Consider the following 22,608-nt stretch of genomic DNA (forward strand, 5'->3'; position numbering starts at 1 on the left):
ATACTAAAACATAGTGGTGTACAATTGGTAAAGGCACTGATGGGCATTTTCCCAGGTTCCTTGTTGAATGACTGCACTTTTTCTTTCAGAAAAAACAAGTCAACAGTTCAACGACATCATTATCTGCTATGACTTTCCTCATAAGTGCTGCATTACTGAGCTCCTTGCATGGCTACTGTAAACACTGAGCAGGAGCATTGATGCTCTTCAGATTATCAGTCAGAGCATGACTGAGAACAGTCAGGCTTCTTGTGCACAGAACACACCCCAAAGACTCCACAGCCATCATGAGCTGGTTTTCAGGTAAACACATGAGTGACAGCAGATAAAGATGTATTCTATTAAAATGGCAGTGGTGAAACCTTCAGAGGGAGGTAATTCAAGGAAAACTCTGCTGTGCATTCCTGGATTCTGCAAAGTACTTCACAAAAGTCTCATAATTTCAAAAATAAAAGAACAGTTCTGTCAAATTTCCTATGCTCACTCCTCCTTATATTTAAAGGTGGAAAGAAATATTTCCCTCAGGGAAGGGGGGCCCAGTTCATAATTCCTGGATTAAACCCATTACAATTAGCTGAAAAATGAAATGATTAGTGACAAGTTCACTGAATTACCTCTTACAGAGGTCACTGGAGCTTCCTAGAAACCTAAAACTGCCACTGTAAATTTAGCTAATAACAACTGAGTTTTTGAAACCAGCTAAATTAGAGGTAAACATAATAAAGAACCTGCTTTAATACCCTAATCTAGTACTGCACTGTAGTACAATACATTTTCACTTCTTCACTTTGAAGTATAAACTGAGAAATACAAGCATTTTGGCATGCACCACTATTACATCAACATTTTATACCCACAGATGTGGATGTAGAATTTCTATTGATTTTAGATATGCTCATTTCTCTTTGAACTACAACACAAATCAAGAATAATTTTTCTGGCAAGTACACAAACTGCAGCTTGATTAGCACATTTAAAATAAGATTATACAGGGGCTTAAAATAGGATTAAACAAAAGCTTTCACTACATAAAATTCTGTTATGAAATGAATCAATTTTTCAATATCAAGAATCTGGAAAAAAAAAAGAAACCACATGTACAAAAACCTTACTTTCGTTCTATGTTTATTACTGCCGTTTTGCAGTTTCGCTCAATTATTGATGAAGCACCTTAGACATAAATTGTTCAGTCCACCACTTTATAGGTTACACTTAGTTCTGCTTAATCTTCCAAGACAGTTCATAAACTCTGTGCACTGTTTCATGTAAAGTACATACAGAGTCCTCAAAGTCCAGCCTGTGTCTCCCCCTTTCCAAGGAAGTGACCTCACCACCAGACTATAAAGTCCTGTTTCTCTTACTGGTGCTCTCCCTCTCTCTGGTCCTGTAAATTCTGCATTCCTAGGAGTACAAAGGATGCCCTTCATCCCAATCCAGTAAACAGCTGAGTACTTACGAGTCTACGACTTGGTGAGAAACCTCAGCTTGAAATCCTTCAGCTGGATTTCAGCATTAAATCCAAGTCTTCCCTTTCTCAGGGTTATCACACAGCTGCCCAGCAATTGTATCCCAGCTTCGCAGGGCATGTGGAGACACTGGTGTGGTGCTGCTGCAGGGACACAGGGACACTGGAGTGCTGGGAGGAGCAGCACTGGGCACAGCTCTGCTCCCCAGCACACCAGTTTGCATGGCTGCTGGGACCACAGTGGGACTGGATGTCACATTTGCTTACACCAAGCTCTCCACTCCTTCCACAGGCAATGAGAGCCTCCATCCCTGCTGTCCCTCCCAACTTCTGATCACTTTGTCAGAGATTACTTCAAGAACTTCCAGAAGTAATGCCATTCCATCCTAGCCAAACCCATTTTGAAATGCCTATTTTTACACAGTGTAAAAATAAACACCTTGAATTCTGCTGGTTCATAAGGAATTGACAGGTAAAATGGGGCTATAACTGAATTACTGGGGAAGAAATGGAACACCCCATGAAATGGTCATGGTAAATCTTACTCTAAATGAGGGTCACCTGTCACAACTGAGCTCTGTTCATTAGTATTGAACAAGGAACTTAACAGAGTTCTTATAGTCTCACAAGCCTTAAATAGATTTAAAACGTGCTCTGTTATCATTTATTTTACCAGTGGAACACTATTGTGCAAAGATCATAGAATCCCACTGACCCTGGTCATGAGTTCTGTGGAACTATTACCAAAATTCCACAGCTGCCAGAGACCTTGAATCTGAAGTAGACTGATAATAATTTGCAATTAAGAGACTAACTTATCATTGAGTGCAGGTTTTTTGTCTAAATTCAGTTCCCTTTGTAATTTCTTTTTTCTGCTTACTATTGTAAGGGGTTTTGTTTTAATAATGTATCTCATGCAACAGCTAGGCACACCCATAACAGATAATGATGCAGAAGGCTGGAAAAAAAGCTTGAGTAATCAACTCTAAGATTCAATATCACCTTTTGCATAGGACACATCTGATTCTGAACAAGGAAGGTAAACATGCTCTGTGCTGTGCTAGTCTCTGTATCTTTGTGATAGAGAGTAAGACCATATTATTTCACTTCCTCTTGGCACTGGGTGTCTAAACTGGAAAAAAATGGTAACATTCTCCAGTGTCTAAGTTGGGCAAATTACTTCATTGAAATAAGAATTTCTTTGAACTGTTTCAATTCAGAATTTGCAGAATACTCTCAGTATTCAGAATTTGCATAGGACTCTCAGTAAGAATAACCCAAGGAAGGACAGGCATTTAAATACGGATGTGTTTTTCATCTTAAGTTAAAGAAACTCAGAGGTAACAAATATTAATTTAAGTAGGCAACCAAATGCTGAGAAATTTGCAAGGAAACTGAGGCATTGAAGTCTTGGAGTGGTCTAAACTGTCTCCAAATATTATTTCATATTGTATTTCAGGAGTCCAGCTCCTCTTGCAGAGCAACTTCTGCTAGTCTTCATACATTAGGTGATCTAAAATTCAACAAACTCTTTCAGGGGCTGTGCTGAATTATCTGCCATCTGGAAACTGTAAAGATCAAAATTATAGGAAGGGACATGAAAAACTACTATTAAAACACAATGGTGATGGTAAAGCTTGACAACTTTCCAACAGAACTAACTGAAAACCTGCCTTTTCTGAAGACCCATACAACCTGAAGCAAGCTGAGTGAGAGCTAAGAGCCCTGAGGCATCAGATAAGGCTACCCAAGCAGTCTCCTACCTGTGGAGATTAAACTCTATTTCCTTCTACAATGAAATACAGAATTAATTTTTTTTTTGTTTTAGCTTTTAAATTGGATAAAAACATAAATCTAATTTCAAAACACTGAAGTTCTTTCAAAAAGTACAGTTCTCTTTATCCAGCTAACTTGATACAGTCTCTTTCTGAAAAACATGCTCAAAAAAAAGTTAAAGGATTATTTGGAGTTGTCTTGCATAAACACAAGCCAAGTATCAGCTTAAGTTACTAAAATGGTCTTTATATAGGCTCATAAGTCATTTAGCAAATTCTGGCAGAAACAGACTTCAGTCTTTGGACACGTTTAGGTATGTGAACATGGTGCCAAAAATCTCCCAAAGATAAGTGAAACATACCAGGAAAACTGGTTTTAATATCCGAAGAGTTACTCAAGCTCAATTGAATTTATCAAGATAAAGAATACATTTTTCTTGCTATGCAGAGAACAGATGAATCTTTCTGCTCAATATCGAGCAGCTGTTGAAAACAACAGATGCTGAAAACTCTCTAAGAGATTTTACAAAAAATCTTGTATGGAGCAAACTACTTTGCAACCTAAACACCAGAGTTCCTATAATGAAATCTATCTCTATGCCATGGTCTTAATTTCAGTTTACTTCATATTCAACCTACAGCCCCTGAGCTTTATACTCAAGAAGTTCTCATATCAGCAAGTTGTCTTCCCCAAAGAGCCTTATTCCCTTAACAGTGCTAGTATTTGCTCAGTGAAATATTAGTTCCTGTAACCTGTCAGAAAGGAACTGAACAACACACTCTGCTCTGACCAAAAACAAAAAAAAGAAAAAAGCCTAAACAAGAACAAAAAAGACACATTTTCAAAACTGGCTGTTTTATTCTACATAGAACAGCTCCTGCCGATTCAGTACTCCGAAGTTGAAAATTGTAGCATTTCACCAATTTACCAAAAAGCTTGTATTTTTTTCACCCAAGGTTTAAGCCAAATGTGTCTCAGCACTGGATTCCAAACTTCAATTTCCTTCTACTTCTGCTATTGTTATGCCAGCACTTCTAAATATTTACCCTTCCCAGATTCCTAAAATGGAAGAAGCCAGGGCTCTTTTGTAGTGCAGATGATTTGCACAGACCCCAAGCAGTGGGAAATTCTCACGCTTTCATGGGAGGGAACTGGATTTAGGGGACACTTTGCTCCTGACAGGGTAAAGTAATCTTTAATAAATTTAAATTGAAGGGTCTTTCTAACACAGAGGGATTATGTAGATCTTCTCTATGTACAATGATAAACATTAAGGGTATTAGGAAACATTTCTTATAGAACTGCAGATGTACATTTTTCATAAAGCGTAGATGTGATTAAACTGCATCTAAAGCTGGAAATGTTTAGCACTAAACTACTGAAAAATTACTTTTCTGTATATGTCACTACAATTTGTTCAAAATAATGAAAAATTAAACTGTCATTATTATAAGGATTCAGTAAAAGCTTAATCAAAAATGTGAAGGTAATACTTACAAAATGCAAGCATAAACATCATGAAAAAGAAAACTGCATTTTTTTACGCCTACTGAATCTTTTGGAGCCTCCATAGGAGGAACTTAGTCCTACGTATCAAAGAGGGAAGTCTGCTTGGTCTTCGCTGGCATCACACATTCAGCAAAGTGACTAACAGAAATGCTCCATACACTGTTTATTTATTAAATCAACCCCATAGTCTAAAAAGTCATGCTACAGTAAATCTAAAGGAGATGTAAACATATAAGAAACTACAGAGTCATCTGAGACAAAAGCAGTTTTCCTATTTTTGTAAGCACACACTGAGCTATATCTTCCTACTTAACAGAAATCTGTTGCTAAGGATAGACAGAAGACTACTTAAAACTTGCTAAAGCTACCGATTGTGTCATTTTAGCTGAAGCTGTGAATAAAAGCATCAATATGTTATAGTATTCTTTATTTTGAAGTTGTCAAATTATGCACTTTAACTAAAGAAAATCCTTCCAGAAAATCTTTGAGCACTGAGCCTCTTTTGTTATCAAAGTAAACACTTCTTTGTGTGTCTATTCCAGCTGATAAAGTGAGATTTTACACCCTTACAGATGCTGAAAACTTGGCGGCTAAGAATCTAAATGAGATCATCATTCCCATATATTACAGAATTCCTTAAGAAACCATCTAAGTGCGTAGTAATTGACAGAGGAATATAAAGAAACTTAAAATAAGTGGTTTTTGCTCAGTGGGGAGCTACAGATTCTCAGTACTGAACTCAGAACACAAGGGCAAATCAAAAAGGAGGGAAGAAAACAGGCTGTCCCTATCTGCTTTTCAGTCTAAGGTAGCAAAATAACCAAGTAATAATTTTTAAAAAAACAGGACAAAAATACTTCAAAGGAATGGCTGTTAGTGCCAAACCTATTTCACACAGTTCCACCTGTCCATCAAAAGCAATCTCTCCTTATACTCTTGGTACTGCACCTTTCCGCCTCACTTTATATTGGACATCTGCTTCTTTCTCATCTCCTTCTTCTGTTTTTATCTCCTCTTGTCCTGAATTTTCCTAATTACAAAGCCTTCTAAAATTAGAGGAATCAGAAACTTTGATGAGTAGTTTCTAGAAGCAGCAGTCTAGATAGGGAAGGGGAAATCTGCCTCTGTCCTGCAGGCAGTCTCCCTGTGTAGAATACCTGTCTGCATAAACACCACTTATCATTGCAAGAAGTTTAGATGTGCAGGACAGTTTGAACAAATAACCAAGGAGTTGGTTATGTACTATGTGGGCACATAGGTTCCATAGACCCCATTAACCAGTTTCACCTTTTAATCATTGCAAGTGACCTGCACTGCACTTGCACCTCACACAACACTCAAGTGCCAGTCACCATAATGCTCATTCATGAGGCATTCCTTGAGTTCTCCAATTTAGGGTAAGATTGTTTCCAAGCTATTTAACCCCTAAGGGAAAGAGCTGGAAAACAAAATCTGAAGTTTTGTTCATGAGACTAGGGAGAAACTGTAATATTCAAAGTCTGCATCAAAATGACTTTGTTTTTACAGACTGACTTCAAGAAAATACTTCAAAAAACCCTTTCTAAATGGTTCTAACTTAACTGGTAAGTTACAATACAGTTACATTTCACCAATTTCAGATCCAGCCAAGCAAGTACTTTAAATTCTCAAAAGACCACTGAACAAGCAATAGCTACTTACCACAGAAGCTCCTATCTTTGGAAAATATTGAAAACCAATGCTGGAACTTTAAACCCTTAAAACAGAAATTTAGAAAGTAACAATGAATATTGACAAATTGTAGGCACTTATTTTTCTACATTTTTTTATAGGTATAAAAATTGCGTTTTAAGTCATAAGGAAAAAATAAACAATTGTTTACTGTCCCATTTAAAACTCATAGTTGAACAGTTAGGGTTTGATGCATGAAGCAACACAGCTGCTGGCTTCAAAACCAGTAATTATGAGAAAATTTTAAGAAGCTGAAAAAAAAGCTAAACTTTTCATGGTCTCTCAACTGCAGTAAACAAAGGTTGAACACTACTACCAGGGATTAGACCAAACTTTTTCATACTCTTTATTCTGCCTTTCCTGTTTATCTGACTTAAAAGGTACGCTTTCCCCAAATCTGAATTAAAAGCAGAGAGGTAAGACTGCTAGCTGAACTGGAAACTGTAACAGAATTAAAGTTACATAGATATGAAGCTAATAAATACATTGCTAAAACTGCCTAGCAAGGCAAGAGTCCTATTTTCAGCTTGAAAACCAGTTTTAAAGAGCAGTCAAGGTGAATTTGCATAGTAAGGAACAGTCTTAAAATAGGAAACGTTTAGAGAGAGAGTTAACAGTTCTGTAGATATAATAAATAACATCCAGACAACAGGCTGCAAATACAATAGTTTCCAAACAGTGTCTGCAGTTCTCAGGAATCGTGCCCTCTCCAATGCAGAACATATGATGTCAGCTCTGAAGAGCAAAGGCAAAAGGGAACAGGAGAAAAAAAGGCACCCGGAAAGAAGTAGCCCAATTTTAGGTAGGATGATAACACTCTGAAAGCTGCTGCATAAGGATAAAAACAATTTGAAACAGCTCTTTGTGTTACTCTTCAATAGAAGATTTTAATGATAATGAAAATATGGGAATCTGAAAAAAAATCCAACCTCCAGCTATATAAAAAAGAGAACATGTTCACAAGAAGAGATGCAAATACTAATTGCTCTTTCTTCCCATCATCAGTGAAGACCATGACATTCTATGTCCATTATGTCCTATAATATAAATTTCCATCGATGTTTTTCACTAAAAGCAAGAAAGATGTCACTGTCTGTTCTGGATTAGTTACCTTGAACACAAGTGAGCTGACAATTGTAACAGCACCTTCCCAATACAGCAGAATTAAAATCATACACTTCCTAGAGCCTGCACAAAGCAACCCCATCCCTCCTTACCCAGCCACGAGTGAGACTCTTGAGAAGCAGCTGACGGCACACAGACCGAAGTCTCTGCTGGAAATCAGGCTCATGTGTTATATTTTATGTACTTCAAGCAAGTGAAAAACATCATTAGAGCATTCCAAACAGGTTTCCAGGAACAGCAGCACACTGAATTAGGGGCTAAAGGAAGAGGAGTTGTCAGTCCTAAGTGCACCAGAAAGAAAAACAGGAACACACTTCCTGGGGCTTTTTAAATTACACTTCAAGAGCTATTGTTACTAATAGCTGCTCTGAGCTGTAAAAACTGCAACCTTGGAGGGCAAAAGTCAAAGAAACCCTACTGGTTTTCCCCGGATTACTCACAGAATTAATAAGATCATTTGGAAGGCAGCCTTGAGGTTATCAGAAATCTCCCGTCACATGCCCACAGCAAACTTTTCCAGCATTTCTGCTTACAACTCTTTAATGAACTGCAGCACTGAAGCAGAAATCCTCTTGCCTGCTAGAAGGTCGTGCTGGAATGCAATTTGGCTACCTATGTGTTTTGTGTTTCCAGCAGCAAAGTTACCAAAAAAAAAAGAAACAGATAAGTCTTTAGCAGTTTTCCACTGCATGATTCTGAAATAGCTTTTTAAAGTGTATTTACCACTGAAAAAATAATTGTCAAAACTTATGTATCAATATTATTACTGAAAATATAAGCAAATTATCTTAATTTTTCAGTACATAATCAAAGAGAACATTGCCTTAAAGTGCCATATAAAGTGTTCCTTCTTCATATATTCTTTAAAGCAATAGCACTGGAACAGCTGCTCAGGGGGGTCATGGAGTCTCCCTCTCTGGAGACAGTCAAACCCCACCTGGATGAGTTCCTGTGTCACCTGCTCCAGGTGACCTTGCCTTGGCAGGGGGTTGGACTGGTGGTCTTCAGAGGTCCCTTCCAACCCTAACCATTCTGTGATTCTATAATAGGTGTCAAGCAGGTAGAAACAATCTGAATAATAAGAGTTTGTAGTTGAATTGAGCTGTTTTGACACAGAGAAAATCCTAAATATCAATGGAACTGAAGGTGGATATGATTCAAACACTCTTGTCAAGGAAGGAATTGTAGGATTTTAGCTACAGGCATGTCTTCACTACACCATCTTTAGGTACTTCAAGGATTTTTTGGCCCAAGTCACTATTTCTGCACAAGTACCTCATATTCTGAGCACGCACTTCAATGAAGTTCTGCACAAAACAGACACCAAGGTGGATATCAAAAATACAGCTTGCCAGCCAGAAGCTCAGACATTCACTGCAAAATTGTGATGGGAAGTCAGCAGGAGAATAACCCAAACTGGTATAGCAACTACAGGACAGCTTTCCTATACAGCCACGAGAATAAGCAGAAACAGAGAGAGATCAGACAAATGAAAATTAAAATAATCATAGCAAAGCAGGATTTCAACTTGTCCTTAATGTGATGGGCTTAGTCAAACACCTGGCATTGCCGGAATTGTGCATCTGGAAGAGTTACATATCTGAAAATCCTTTCTTTTGGCCTTTTGGAGAAACTTTCTGAGAAGAAAATGAAAGGACTCGAAGAGGGTGAAACCATCTGGGAGCCAGACTAACATTAGAGAAGAGCAGAGACTGAATGCATGTCATCATCAGGTTGGAACCCAAGGGAATAATAAAACCCCCAAAACTTACTTCCCTCCAAAGTCAAAGAAGAGGCCAAAATCCCCAAAGCAGCCTGTCACAGGTAAGAGGCTGAGGTAACTTTTTTATCAATTTGAGAGAAACCAGTATTTGCAGAAGGATTTTGCTGGTTCAACCAGTACACTCATTGGAGACTTAAGATAATCAGGCATTCACTGTCACAGCTTAGAACAATGATTTGCTATGTTTGACTTCCCCTCCTACATCCCAGGCAATCAAAAATGGATTCCAAGCAGGCAGAGAAATTAAGGGTCTTTGGCAAGTCACATCTGTTTTACTTGAAAAGTTACAAGCAGCACAAATTCAACACATCAAGAGGCAGAGGCAGCACAGACATCCATCCAAATACATTGCTCTTAGTTTCAAGAACAGAAAGTTAAATCAGAATATGGAGTGAGGCTGTGTATTTCAACTGCTGTACATGGACATTCACTGTCCTGAGAAGGATTAACACGGAGAACCTATTGCCCACTTCAACGTGCAAACCTTTGCATGTTTTTTTTGCACATTAGAAACAGTCCTAATGCACTGAGATATTTGAAGTCATAAATTCTATTGCATGACATGCAGTTTTAAGAAATCCCATGAGACTGCTGTTGTCTGCTATTTGGGCACTGCTGATTCACTGTTTGCATCCACGTGCTGCAAAGATTGCTGTCACATGCAACGTTCTGCATCTGAGTTCTGTGTCTTGTTTGTGTTGGCAGGAACTTTTGCCCACTCTTGACAGAAGCAGCTGAATACGAGGCTTAGAAATTCCTTGCTCAGGGCAGATTCTCCCTTCTCCTCATGCAGCTCATGTCAGGGAGCAGGGAGGAAGGAAGAGAAGACAAGAGAAACAAACCTATTAATAAACTCTCAGACCAGAGAAGCATGGGCACATAAAAATTATGATAAACCAGTTATCTACACATTTTACTCCAAAAAAAAGATGGAACAAAGGATATATCTTGCTCTCCTTGTACTGCTCCATGACGAGTTTGGAGAACTTTAATTCCTACCTTGGGCTCACTGATTTCCATCCAATCCCAACAGCAGCTCTTGGCTCCTCTCTTTTTTACCCTGCTCTGTCCATCAGCAGTGACATGAACCAAATTTGCCATTTGAACAGGTGGGTAACAGCCTTGGGCTTTCAGCTACCTTCAACTTTAGCAACTGCTCAGCACAAATACTCTTCCATCTGGACAATGCTTTGTAAGTTCAAGCAGCACAGTGTCAGCTGGAACACCCAGCACATAGGACAGATGTGCACTGGCTGGTGACAGTAGGGATGTAGCAGACAAGTAAATGGTTGCAAATATCAGAGATTATGGAAGAAAACCATTGTCTCAGAGAAGTCACTTACAATGACAAGATGTGAGGATAATTTCCATTATCTGAAAATAACAGTCACATCAATTTCCTCATCTGTCAATCTTGAAAAAGGACAAAGTTTTAGACTAAGAAAAACAGGTGTCTGTCTTGCAACTACTGGTAGCTAGAGATATCCATTAGCTTTCTGACACTTTTTTTTTTACATTTTTTTTTTTTTGAGCCAACTAAGTTTTGCCACCAAAGTTTCATCCTGCCATTACACAGAGAGTCCAATGACTACTAACCCAACATCTGTACAAGTCCCTACAATTTGCCCTGCAGACCCCTCTGTCAAAAAGGTTAACAATGACTTTTTTCCCCTTTCGCATTGCTTCGCCAGTAACTCCCTCTTTTGGTTTGTCTGATACAATTAAAGTATAATTTCTGCATTTTCTGGATGATGACATCTTGTCAGAACTGTGTTATCTTGGGACTTTTAGACCAAGATACAATTTTTACACAACAAGATGAATAGGAATTATCATCACTATCTCATTCTCTCCACAAAGTAACTGGTATGGATTTATTATTTCATCAATAGTATCTTCAAGCAAAAATTTTCAAGTCTGAAACCATGCAGTGAAAGCAGACATCTACACTCCATATTTAAGCTTAGACATTACCAACAAAAGAATTATCAAAAAGTGTCTATTTAAATATTTATAAAGCTATTAAAAACAAACAAAAAAAATGCCTTAACATGAAAAAAAAGATTGACAACTCAGAAAGATACCAAAATGCTAAATATATGCATGTAGAAAATAACTATAAAGCTTAGATACTAGGAGAAGGAGAGGAAAATCTCTAGCATGCTAGCTGATACTCAGCTTCAGACAGCATCCATTAAAAAAAAAAGCTATCAGACAACTTTTTGACTGCTCATGCAAATTGAACACAGGACTTGATTTCAGAACTGAGAGTAAAAAGCTTTACTCAATGGAAACCTCAGGAGTGATGGGAAGGGAGCACACTTGCCTTCAAAAATGACCCGATATTATTTCAGCATCCCTCAGAGATTATCACTGGGTCAGAAGATTCCCAAGGATGTTCCAGTCAAGGCCTCTAGGATGCAGTTTGTGCTGGGTGTGGAAAGCCACATGAATTAGCTGTCCAAGGAAATGTAATTCCTCGGCTGAAGCATCTTGTTGATCTTGCCTACTACATGAATATGAAATATCCTTCTCATAACCCAAAATGTAATCAAACTGGTGTAATTGAAACAATCAAAAGGTAAATATTTGTGTGCAATTGATGGCAGATTTCTAACACTTCGTACCTGATTAAGATCAGGAATATGATCTCATGTTCATCTAGTCTTTATTTGAGGTGGAAAGTAAGCTAATACAAAGTATTTATGCTCATTTAGGAAAATCACATCTCTGCAAAGGATACTTATGAGGAAGATCAGAATAAAGTTTCACAATATCAGAATACCATACCACTTCAACACTTTCTACATAGTTTTTCCAAGAAATCAAAATTTTCTTAGAGTGAAAAAGCAGTTGTACATGGACCGAAAATAAACAGTCTGAACTGATCATCCTCACAAGGGAATCTCAGTGTAAATTTTTAAGTGGAGCTTTGCTTGGAATTTCAACAAGGTAATTAGATATAGACCACTTCAAAGTGGGACATGTCTATACTGATCACTGAAACACACAGTATTGCAGAAAGGGAGCCAGGACTCCCAACAACATTTGAATAAAACATGAATTTTTTTAAAAAAATCTGTACTCTACAGGAAACATAAGAACAGAGAATATCTGAGCAGGTCTGCTTTTCATTTTTTTCAGCTAACATTATTTATGCCTGTATCAAAAGCTTCTTTGGAAGCACCAGAACTTAGCTGTTGGCTCCAAATACCTTAACATAATTACAGTGCTTTTAAACTTTAGTTATGCCATGTTTCCTCACCCTCCTGTGCACACCACAGGGAACTGAAGATCCAGTTTGTCTTCCCTCTTGCTGACCTAAGGCAGCATCACACCTCAGATTGTCCTGCTGGAACTCACAAGTGTGAAGGTTTCCAAGTCACAACTCCTCTTCACAAAAGCCAAATTGTCAGTATATTAATCTGTCTGGTGCAGAAGTGGGGCTCACACCATCCTTTCCCCTCTGTCTGCAAGTACAAGTAAAACAAGTGTTTAATCACAGTATTTGAGAAAAGAACTGGCTGCTTGGCCCCAAGTCAGTTGATGTTGCAAAACAATAGCTAACACAAGTAGTAGGGCAAATATTCACTGTTTTAGCAAAAAAAGATTTTTATGTCTACACAATATCTATAATTTTTTAGAAGAAAAAGTGAAAATTCACTTGTCCTTACCCTAAAATAGAATTTCTTCTTCTCAGTTTACTGGTTTTGGGTGGGCTTTTTTTAATAACTAAATCCACAGTTCATATATATGCTAATATCCAAATATATATTTGCATAAAAAATGTATTTTGTAGACTGAGGTGCACAGACTCAATGAACTGAAACTTTGCCTGATGACATCAGCCAGCTGCAAACAGAGTCTAGGTACACTGTCAGAACTGGGAATACAGGGGGAGTACAGGCCAACAGCCCTGGCTCCCTCTCTGGAGACCTTGACAGAAAACAGTATTTCACTTTTAGGGTGGAATACACAAAGAAAAATAACATACCTGCCTTTTATAACACAAATTGATTTGGACAGAAGACCAAACAGTCATAGCTACAAATTACCACTGTGAGATTTGGGGTGGTTTTTCAGAGCTGTTTGTTTGTTTTTAAAATATAAACATACACACTCTTACAGTCACATTTTGCTCAATGGGTTTTATAAAAAATCTGCCGTATTCTGCAGCTTTGCAAACTGAGGCCATATGTGAGCATTATACACACCACAATAAAAAGGCAAGCTGCCTGTTCAGCTGAACATCTCTTCCTGCACATGGACACAGATGGAAGCAGCTGCTGCCACTAAATAACTCGGAGCTAAAATGCATCTGAGAAACTGCTCCATTCCCCAGGCAGGACCTGCTCTTATGGACTTCAGCAGAGCTGGATGGGATAAAAAGTAGATGCAAGTAGTGAGGTGGTTTGCCATTCCTCTCTCATCTTCTGAAATGAGCTCTGCACAGGTACTCATCCAGCTCTGAGAAATGGAAAGACAAATACAAACACCACTTCCTCCTGCAATTGCTAAGCTAAGCAGAAACACAAAGTGCATGCTTCTATTTTACAGCACAAAACAAACAAGAATTGGGCTTTCTGTATCGAACCATTGAAACATGCAATTTGCCCATCAGATCACTGTAGGAGGATGAGAAAAAGTAGTGTCTGCAACACTGGCTTATACTGAAAAACAAGGAGGTGGAAGGATGAGGTAATGGAAAGAGGGAAAGCCGTTTATCACCCCACTCACTCTCCTCTCAGAGAAGACTCTGAGCACTCAGGAATAGCAGGGGACTATGTTCCTACTCATGACCTTTCTTTGAAAAAGTGCAGTGCAAAGTCTCAAAAAGTAAAAGTCAGGGAGGAGGCAGAAATTTGGCATTCCAGCACTCCCACTCCCAGCTTAAAACTTCAAGGCAGACCAATTGCTATTTCACAGTCTGCTGATTTGCTCTATTTTCCATGAACAAAGAATGCTTAAGAAAGTCTAATTTAATCTCTGCTTAATGTCTCAGGTTAATCACATTAAAATTTTGCTTCTGGGATCTTTAATGTCATCAGTGGCAGTAGTGGGCCAATGAAAGTGAACATTCAATAAGAAAAAGAAAACTAAGAATCTCGTTGCTGGAGGAAAGCAAGTCTCTTTTCTTGACGATTTTAGAGACAGGTTAGTTTCATTTGCATGTTTTTAGACAGGCATGCACCTTTAGGAGGAGAAATCACATGTAAATCAATACAGAAATAACACAGTTCTCTCCAATATTTATCAGGTTAGGAGAAACCATTAGCAACGTGTTTATGGATTAGAAAAGGCATTCCTGCTTTCTGCAACTCATGAAATAATTTCTCTCATAGAAAGCAGCTATAATACTACACACTGCAGTATACAACTGTAGGTATTTACATTTCTGTGATTGAAATATAGGAATGATTGTGCTCAATCAATCCACAAAATAAGAACTTTTTAAGTCTCAAAACCAACAAAATACCTGATTCTTCAGATAAAAGTATGATTACCACAAAATGGTCAAGTCTAGAGGGAATGCTTTCCCTAGGAGTTATTTGAGCTGTAAGTTCATAACTATGATGATTTTATTTTTTTTTCTGTTTGAATGATGTTTCACTTTTGTAGTTCATGACATTTCCAAGGTAGGCTTCGTATATGGCAGAAGTCCTGTCCCTGCATCATCAATTCTGCACCATTTAGCCAAACTGTCTGATCTCCAAACAAACTATGCCTCTTATAAACAAAGAACTGCAATTTTTGCACTTCTACAAAGCAAATAAGTTTGTAGAAGTAGTTGATGCTGGATGCTGCTTTCTCTGTCATAGAACTATTTTGCAATTAAATGACTAAAACTGTGAAGACTTACATGAACGCATGGTATCTCTTAAATCTTTAGGTATTATTATAAAGGTGCAGTCCTGCTTAGACAGGTAGAAGTTACATATTTCCAGCCACTGGCCCTTTCCAGATGTTGAGTGGACATGGGAAGAGGAAAGCACACACATACAAGTTTTACTCCCAGTTCTGTCACCTAAAATCTTCGTGAATTTTCCATTTCTATAGAGAAACCATGCCAGTATTGTCACCCAGACAAACTACTTCCTTCATCAAATGAAAAAGGGTTCATTCCAAATTTTTTAGTAAGTATTCCTATAGCCACCTTCATTACTTATCCAAGCAATGAGGCAAACCAAAGGAAAAAACCCCAAGTCAACAATTCCATGAATCACACAGAAATTGTTTTGCTTCCAGTGACAGGATCGATGTTTAAGTGAAGCATTGATGTCATTCCAGTGGCACACCCTCCTCTGCTGCAGGCCTCACCCTCCACAGCTTGTGCCCAGCTTCCATCCCACCCAAGCACATCCACTAGGTCTGCACTTCTGCAGCAAGCTGCACTAACGTTTGCACTACACTTTAAATAATTTAATTGTTCTACCTGCTTTTTAACAGAGTCAAATCAGATATAACATTAATTACAAGAACAATGAAAATAACAAAAAGATTCAGTAAAAAGAATCCTCCGTTACTTAATTGCCTTTTAAATCCCATACATTCAACTCTGCTGTTTCCAGTTCTTTAGAGATAATAAAGGCTCATTTGACCAGCTCTTATTTACAAGTCAATTACTGTACTTGTAAAATTTACCTTTAATGCAACTGCCACCCAAGACCCCTTCATCATTGTTCTTGGTTGATTCCTCAGGTTCTTCTCTCAAAGTAAAGTTCTTGTCAATACTGCAGCATCTTTCCACAATTCCCTGCTTTTTTTCTTCTCCATCAGCAACAGGAAACCAATTCCCAATCACAGAATTTCCATCTACCCTCTACCTCTCCCTATTGAAACAACACTCTTGTCATTCTGACTGTCCCAGATGTGGAGGGGAAAAAAAGCCCATCCATACCAAAAGACACTGAACTTAAAGAAGTTATTTCTCTTGCAAAGGAGTGTGCTGTACTTACTAAAATTTATATGGAGAATAAACACACAGAGAAGTTCATCAGAACTGGAAAACTGTCCTCATAGTCTCAAAGACTTAAGAGCCTCACACATTCCTGAGCTTGCAATTTATATTCCCTCCTTATACTGTTTTTCCCTCAGCTGCCTGCATCTCCTGGATTGGCACACAGTACCTTCATTTTCTTCCCCACACCTCACGTACTTTGAGCAAGATTCAGCTGCAGGAAGACACCAGGCATTTGGTATATGGAAATAACAAAGCAGGAGAGAGAGCAAAGCCCTATTACAGACAGATGTTGCTGCTCTTACTGCAGCTCCATGCTCAGGAGTCTCATTAGAAAGAATATTGCTCCCAGTTGCAGCCTAACAGTGGAGAGAAATACAACAGAAGCAAAGCAAGTTGTCTGCTCCTGACAAGGGAACATTCAATAAAAGTCTAAATTTGGCACCTTAATGTCTTTGAAATCAATCAGCCTTTAAAATTCCCTGACACATGATGCTTACCATGGAATACTGCAAAGGTTAGTGCACTGCAAATTTTTATGGTTGTCAGGAACTTTTAGCTGCTTATACTGTTAATGCCAACTAAAGGACTATTGCAAGAGAGGTAAATATCTGCAGTTTAAGACGCTAAGCTTTTCATGCCTCTGGCTCAAATAACTTCACACTCTGAGATAGTAAGATTCCACATTCTTCTTCAAATTGCCTCTTCTCCAGCTTAATAATGGTGCATTCTCTTCCTGCTTATTCTGCTCCTCCACACTTGCAAAAAGTATCACTGCTCCTATACATACCCAGCACTCTGACAGTCCTTGTACAAATAAGGATTTGGCTGCTTCCTGCTTTCTCACAGCTATTCAGTCCCCTGCCATCTCCATCTCATCTCTCCTCAACTACCACAATATTAAAAAAAGTAGTGAATAAATGGTACAAAAGGATACTGAACACCTCTTCCCTTTCTAATAAGGTTTTTAATGCCTTAGGCTAGATCAGATATTTCGCTTCATGTTAGTACTAGCACCAAGTTAGTATTTCCTTTCAGTACCAAGATTATGGTGCTACCAAATAGTAATAAATCTCAACTAAATAGTCTCAAGAAATTAAGTTTTAAAATTAGACTTGAAAGCAATATTTTTTAAGAACCTCTAATGACGATTAGAATGGGGGAAGATACAAAAAAAAGGAAAACTGACTGAAGTGGTTTCAAAGAACAGTGTAGTTATAGATGAGCTTCTAGCATTTTATGATCACAAAAAGAAGTTATCTTTCTTGAACTGAATTATGACAAATTGTTCCTTCTCAGGTGTGGAACAACATAAAACTGGTCTACCAAAATCTTCAGCTGAGGCAAGGTATTCTCAGCAAAAATTTTTGTCTCAATTATGAACTTGTGGTCAGATGACTATTATACAGCCTAGCAAAACCAACTTCAATGTGAATATATTTCTAACTTGTAGCTAAAGGAACTGAAGTAAACATTTATCTGCACGTGTTTCTTTATTTCCATTTGCAGAACATGAAGGTGTAAGTACACAATGTTCTCCACAAGCTTTAGGAGATGGGACAATTCAGCTAGAACATCCCAACAGCGAAACCACTAAAGAATATGAGAGAAGAGGAAAGGCAAACTGCCTTTCAGACCCATCCCAGAAGGGCAGCAACTTTTCATTATTTGACATTTGTAAAAATCTTTAATTCAGGCATTCAAATAAAACCATGATAGGCAAAATCTCTGCGTAAGAAGACTGCTCCTAAGATGTGAAGATATAAAGTGAAGTATAAATACACCAACTGGAAAACTGGGATGAAATTCTCAGATCACTGCTTCTTACTTAAGACAGAGGGATTTTTGTAAGAACACTTGGTTTTACTCAAATCACTAAGGTTATAACTATGCAAAAGAGCCCATCAAAATTCAAACATGTTCAGATGAACTGTTCTGTAATTCCACCTGAGAAGTTCTGGAGTTTTTTTTGCTAGAAGCGCTGGTTTTCCCTAGCTCAAATAGCTACCCATTTCTAATATTCTAAATAAAGTCATCTGTTTTTTTCTAATTGTCACACCCAAATCAACCATAAGGACATAAAAAATAAAACAGACACCAACACCTAGACTATTCTGGTAAACAGTACTTTTGGTACCCAAGCCAAGGAGCAACCACAAGAATGCAGTCTGGCCATGACGAAGCTCTTGATCTCCAGTCCCTGCCTCCTTGACTGACCCCTGATCATCCAGAACATTTCAACAATTTCTGCAGGTTTGCCTTGAGACACTATTGTGACTACAGTGTGATACAGAATAAGTGATCTTCATCTCACAGCACTTTGACAATCTCCAGCTTCTCCCACAAATGTAAAGCTATAGTTTATTTTACTTGTCCAAGACCAAGTCCACATCTTAATTTTCATCAGATTTCACTGCCAACATCTTTTAAGACAAACCTAAATATTTTCCCAAAAAGTATTTCATAAATTAGATCTGGTAAGCAATATATTAAGGTCTTTCCCTTAGAAGCAGGATCGCATTTTGTGCAAGTTTAAGATATCAAAAGCCCACCTAAAAATGCACACCATTTCTTGGACAAAGTTAATTCTTTCTTAATGTAAGTATTAAAAGCTCAAAATCATGTTTCTTTCCAATTAACTGAAACATCTTTTTAACAAAGCAGCAAACTGTAGTACAGCATGAACACTGTCACTGTCTCCTTTGATAATTTCATTTCATCAGCGTGAATTTTATTGTAACTACCTTCCAATATTTCTCCCCTCTCAAAGTTTTTCTGTTTTGTAACACTCTGGAAGCCCCAACATCTTGCTTTGAAACCCTGGCTTATGGCCAACTTGCAACTGATACTACAATTTAAATACCTTCATAGCAAAGTTGCACAAACTTCAAAACACTCTGGGATCACTCATTAAAATGTTTTTGTTTCAGTTACAACACTAATGAAAACCAAATGTCTACATTTATTTTAGCCAGCTTAATGGTCTAGGGACTTCGCTTAAAAGAAAGCTCTGAATCAACCCTCATCTACTTGACTGAACAGATTAGCAAAACAACATTGTACAGAGATACGGATAATATTTTTAAAAGGTTTATTAGGAGTCTTTCAGCCACAGATTCAATTAAGGAGGCCGAATTAATCGCCACAATTTTGCTCTTCTCTGAAGTCTTCAATTACAACACACTCAAAACTCTGCACTTTTAGCTGCAACTTTACAAGGCTCAATTTGCAAACAGATTTAAGACCTGAAACTAATGTGCTACAGGATAGGCTGTTGCAAATGAAATAAGGTACAAAATACCAAATCCTGCCTGAAGTTTGAGCCATCCCAAAGTGCCTGCTTGTGAAAGATACCACTGTGCTGTGCAAGTGTATCTCCCAGTTATAGACTCACACATTCACTGGACATGGGAATATTCGGAGTGGGAATTGCAGCATACTGTATGAAATGCTCCCTACAAAACTGTCTTTTAGCTGGGAGTCATGACATTCTGCTTCTGCTTTAATCTATACCTTCTACAATAAAGCCAGCAAATTCTATGCTGGTTTTGTACAGCCTTAGCAATTCATGCCTAAATTCATTTTTGAACGCTTTGTATGTACATCTCCACAAGCAAAGAATACGGAAGGTCTGCTGAAACAAAACCAACACGAGCTGGCACAAATATCTACATTTCAGTAACAACACTGTTAACTATCACTTGTATCTCAAGATATTTGGAGTATGCACCACCTGTTTCCAACTAGCTCTCACACTGTTCAACCACGCTATTAATGACAGCTGCTAAGAAGTCTAAAATATCAGGGAAAACAAACAGAAGTTTAACATCAGCTATGCAGGATTGAGGCAAGCCACAGTCTTTTGCTAAATATGAGTCATTAAAACACATACAATACTTCAGGAACGTGTATTTGCACTTCACAGACTCCCTTCACCACTATTAGAATTCAAAAGTTAGTTTCTGCCTGCAGGAACGTGGGTACCTCTGTGCAACAATTGCTTCTAGGTCAGGAGGGTGGAGCAGGGTGCCCAAGCACTTCCAGAGTTTTACAGACCTAAGGAATCCCTAGCAGAGACTTCCCAGTATGCATCTCTAATATGCACATCCATCCTATTTTGCCAGAAACAGAGCAAAAAGCCTGCTCAAGAAGTGACACCAACTGCACAACTGCCAATCCAAAAAGAGATTTTAAATTAATGAATCTCAAATCATCAATTTTAGATTCCCCAAAATGTGTAAAAACTGACATATAGCAAGAAAGTAAAGGTTATAGATAACTGATGAGCCAGTAAATAGACTTTATAACATCCACTTTAAATGCACTGCCACTATATTTGAAACTGCATTTTACTTTTGAACACTTGCATTCTTGCCATGCTTTCAAAAGTATGCAGAACTCTCCCTGTGTAAAAATCCTTTCTTCTAGCACAGCAAGAAACTGAAAAGAGTGACTTTTTATATGGCTAATTCAGAGTTTCACAAAAAATCGCACGCTTACAGTAATTCACTTGATTTCTCTATTTAGAAGTTTTTTTTTTCCCCAGAAATTACAATACAGAATTCTGTTATAAAGTAGCTGATAATTGCTTTTCTGTTAATCCTAAAAGGAGGAGAAAGGAATAATACAGGAAAAAATGGATACTTAATACACTTACATTTCACAAAAAAAAAAACACCAATGCAACATAAAAGTCTTCCAAGGCCTTAGGTCTCTGACCTGGTCACGACTTTATAGATGATGGATATCACATCAAGAGCACCACAAAGAAAGAATTCTTTCTCAAAGTTTCAATTAAAAGCAACAGGAAACAAGATTAAATAGTTCAGCTATTTAAGTGAGAATGAAAAAATTGCTGAGAATAATTTCTTATTCCTTTATTTTATAAATCCACATACCTGCTCTTTACTACTTTGAGGAAGAATCATGGCATACTGTTTATACAGTTATTTTTCTTATGTGGATAAGAGAAGTACGAATTCAACCACACCCTCCAAGAACATTAAAAATACCATTTCTCAGTATGAATTTTCTCAGACCCTGGCAGCCTTATAGAACAGTCACAGCACTGGCCAGCAAAGAGGTCCTCTTGTGATGTTTCAAACAGACACAACAATGCCTTCATTTATTAAACTGACCATACCTGCCTATCACAATTTCTCTCAGGCATTCAGCAAGGAAGATTAATAAAGAGCATGTGGATCAAATGAGCAATACCCCCTGAGATCAAGAATAACAAATTCCTGCAAGAACACAGTTGGAAGTAAGTTCCTGCTATCAAGTACTGTTTGCACATAGCAGCATAGAAGTGCAAATCATGAACTCTCAGGAGACTCTCACACCCCATCTGCGTACACAGGGAACTTCTAAGTTTTAAAACCTAACTTACGGTTTGGGACAAACTTCTCAAATAGGATTCTTTTAAGCAGTGCTACACATTGATTCCTCTCTCAAAGGAAAATAATTTACACCAAAAGAAGATTACAGAGAAACAACAGTACTGAAGAATTAAACCTCATAAATTCAGAATATTAAGACTGATTTTTATGGCTCATAGAACAAGCTTCAGTTCTCTCAGGGGATTGACAGGGGATCTTTTATGTGAAAACACCTTGAGGAAAAACAGATAAATATTAAATATTTTCCAGCAAAACAGAACTTGACACTTGTCATATCCTGAGCATTCTCACCTTAAAGCCTCATCTAATTTAGTCCAAAACAAAACCTATATCACATGACCCGTTTCAGAAGACAGAAGAGTAATATGGAAGCAAGGAGAGCTTAAGAACACGGCGGCTGCCCAGCTTTCTTCACACTGACATACTCATAGCAGCAGGTACCCTTTTGGAATAAGAGAACAAAATCCTGAGTATCTTTTTTTTTTTTATCCCAACATTCTGCATCTGGGGCATTTTCTTGCTGTGTATTAAGGGTTAACCCAAGAGCATTTAATAGCAATTACCCTGTGAATAGTAGGATCTTGATGGTTGGCAGCATCAGCTTTTGGAAGGTGGCTGTTGGGTGAGGCCAAGAGGGATTGATGGAAAATGAGGTAATCAATGAGATGTACACAGCACCGGGTTTTCTTCCTTATCACTAGGGCCAAGTGGCCTTTCTGTGTATAGCACAATCTCCAGGTATAGGAAATCAACATATGGGATGACTGAAAAAAACCCGACAAAACCCAACACACTAAACAAAAACTTGTGGCTTTTTACCTAGAAATCTACTTGGAAATTAGGCTTGAACTGCCATAAAAGCATTCTAACCCAAAAGCATTTG

At 38.0% G+C, this 22,608-nt stretch overlaps 1 protein-coding gene across 2 annotated transcripts in view; it reads right to left on the minus strand.

Moving 5' to 3' along the window:
- The window catches only part of DISP1 (dispatched RND transporter family member 1), an 85,075-nt gene that overhangs the window by 48,992 nt on the left and 13,475 nt on the right, over positions 1-22,608 (minus strand). Inside the window, exon 2 of one of the 2 annotated variants that reach the window (XM_088053530.1) lies at positions 6,431-6,485. The exons of the other annotated variant lie outside the window; for it this stretch is intronic. The gene's annotated coding sequence lies outside the window, so the exon portion shown is untranslated. The remainder of the gene's footprint in view (positions 1-6,430; positions 6,486-22,608) is intronic. 2 annotated transcript variants of the gene reach the window in all.

The sequence above is a fragment of the Pseudopodoces humilis genome, chromosome 3 (genome assembly GCF_049639895.1).
Source record: "Pseudopodoces humilis isolate 2021_Gansu_Grassland_sample_001 chromosome 3, ASM4963989v1, whole genome shotgun sequence".
Taxonomy (NCBI): Eukaryota; Metazoa; Chordata; class Aves; order Passeriformes; family Paridae; genus Pseudopodoces; species Pseudopodoces humilis.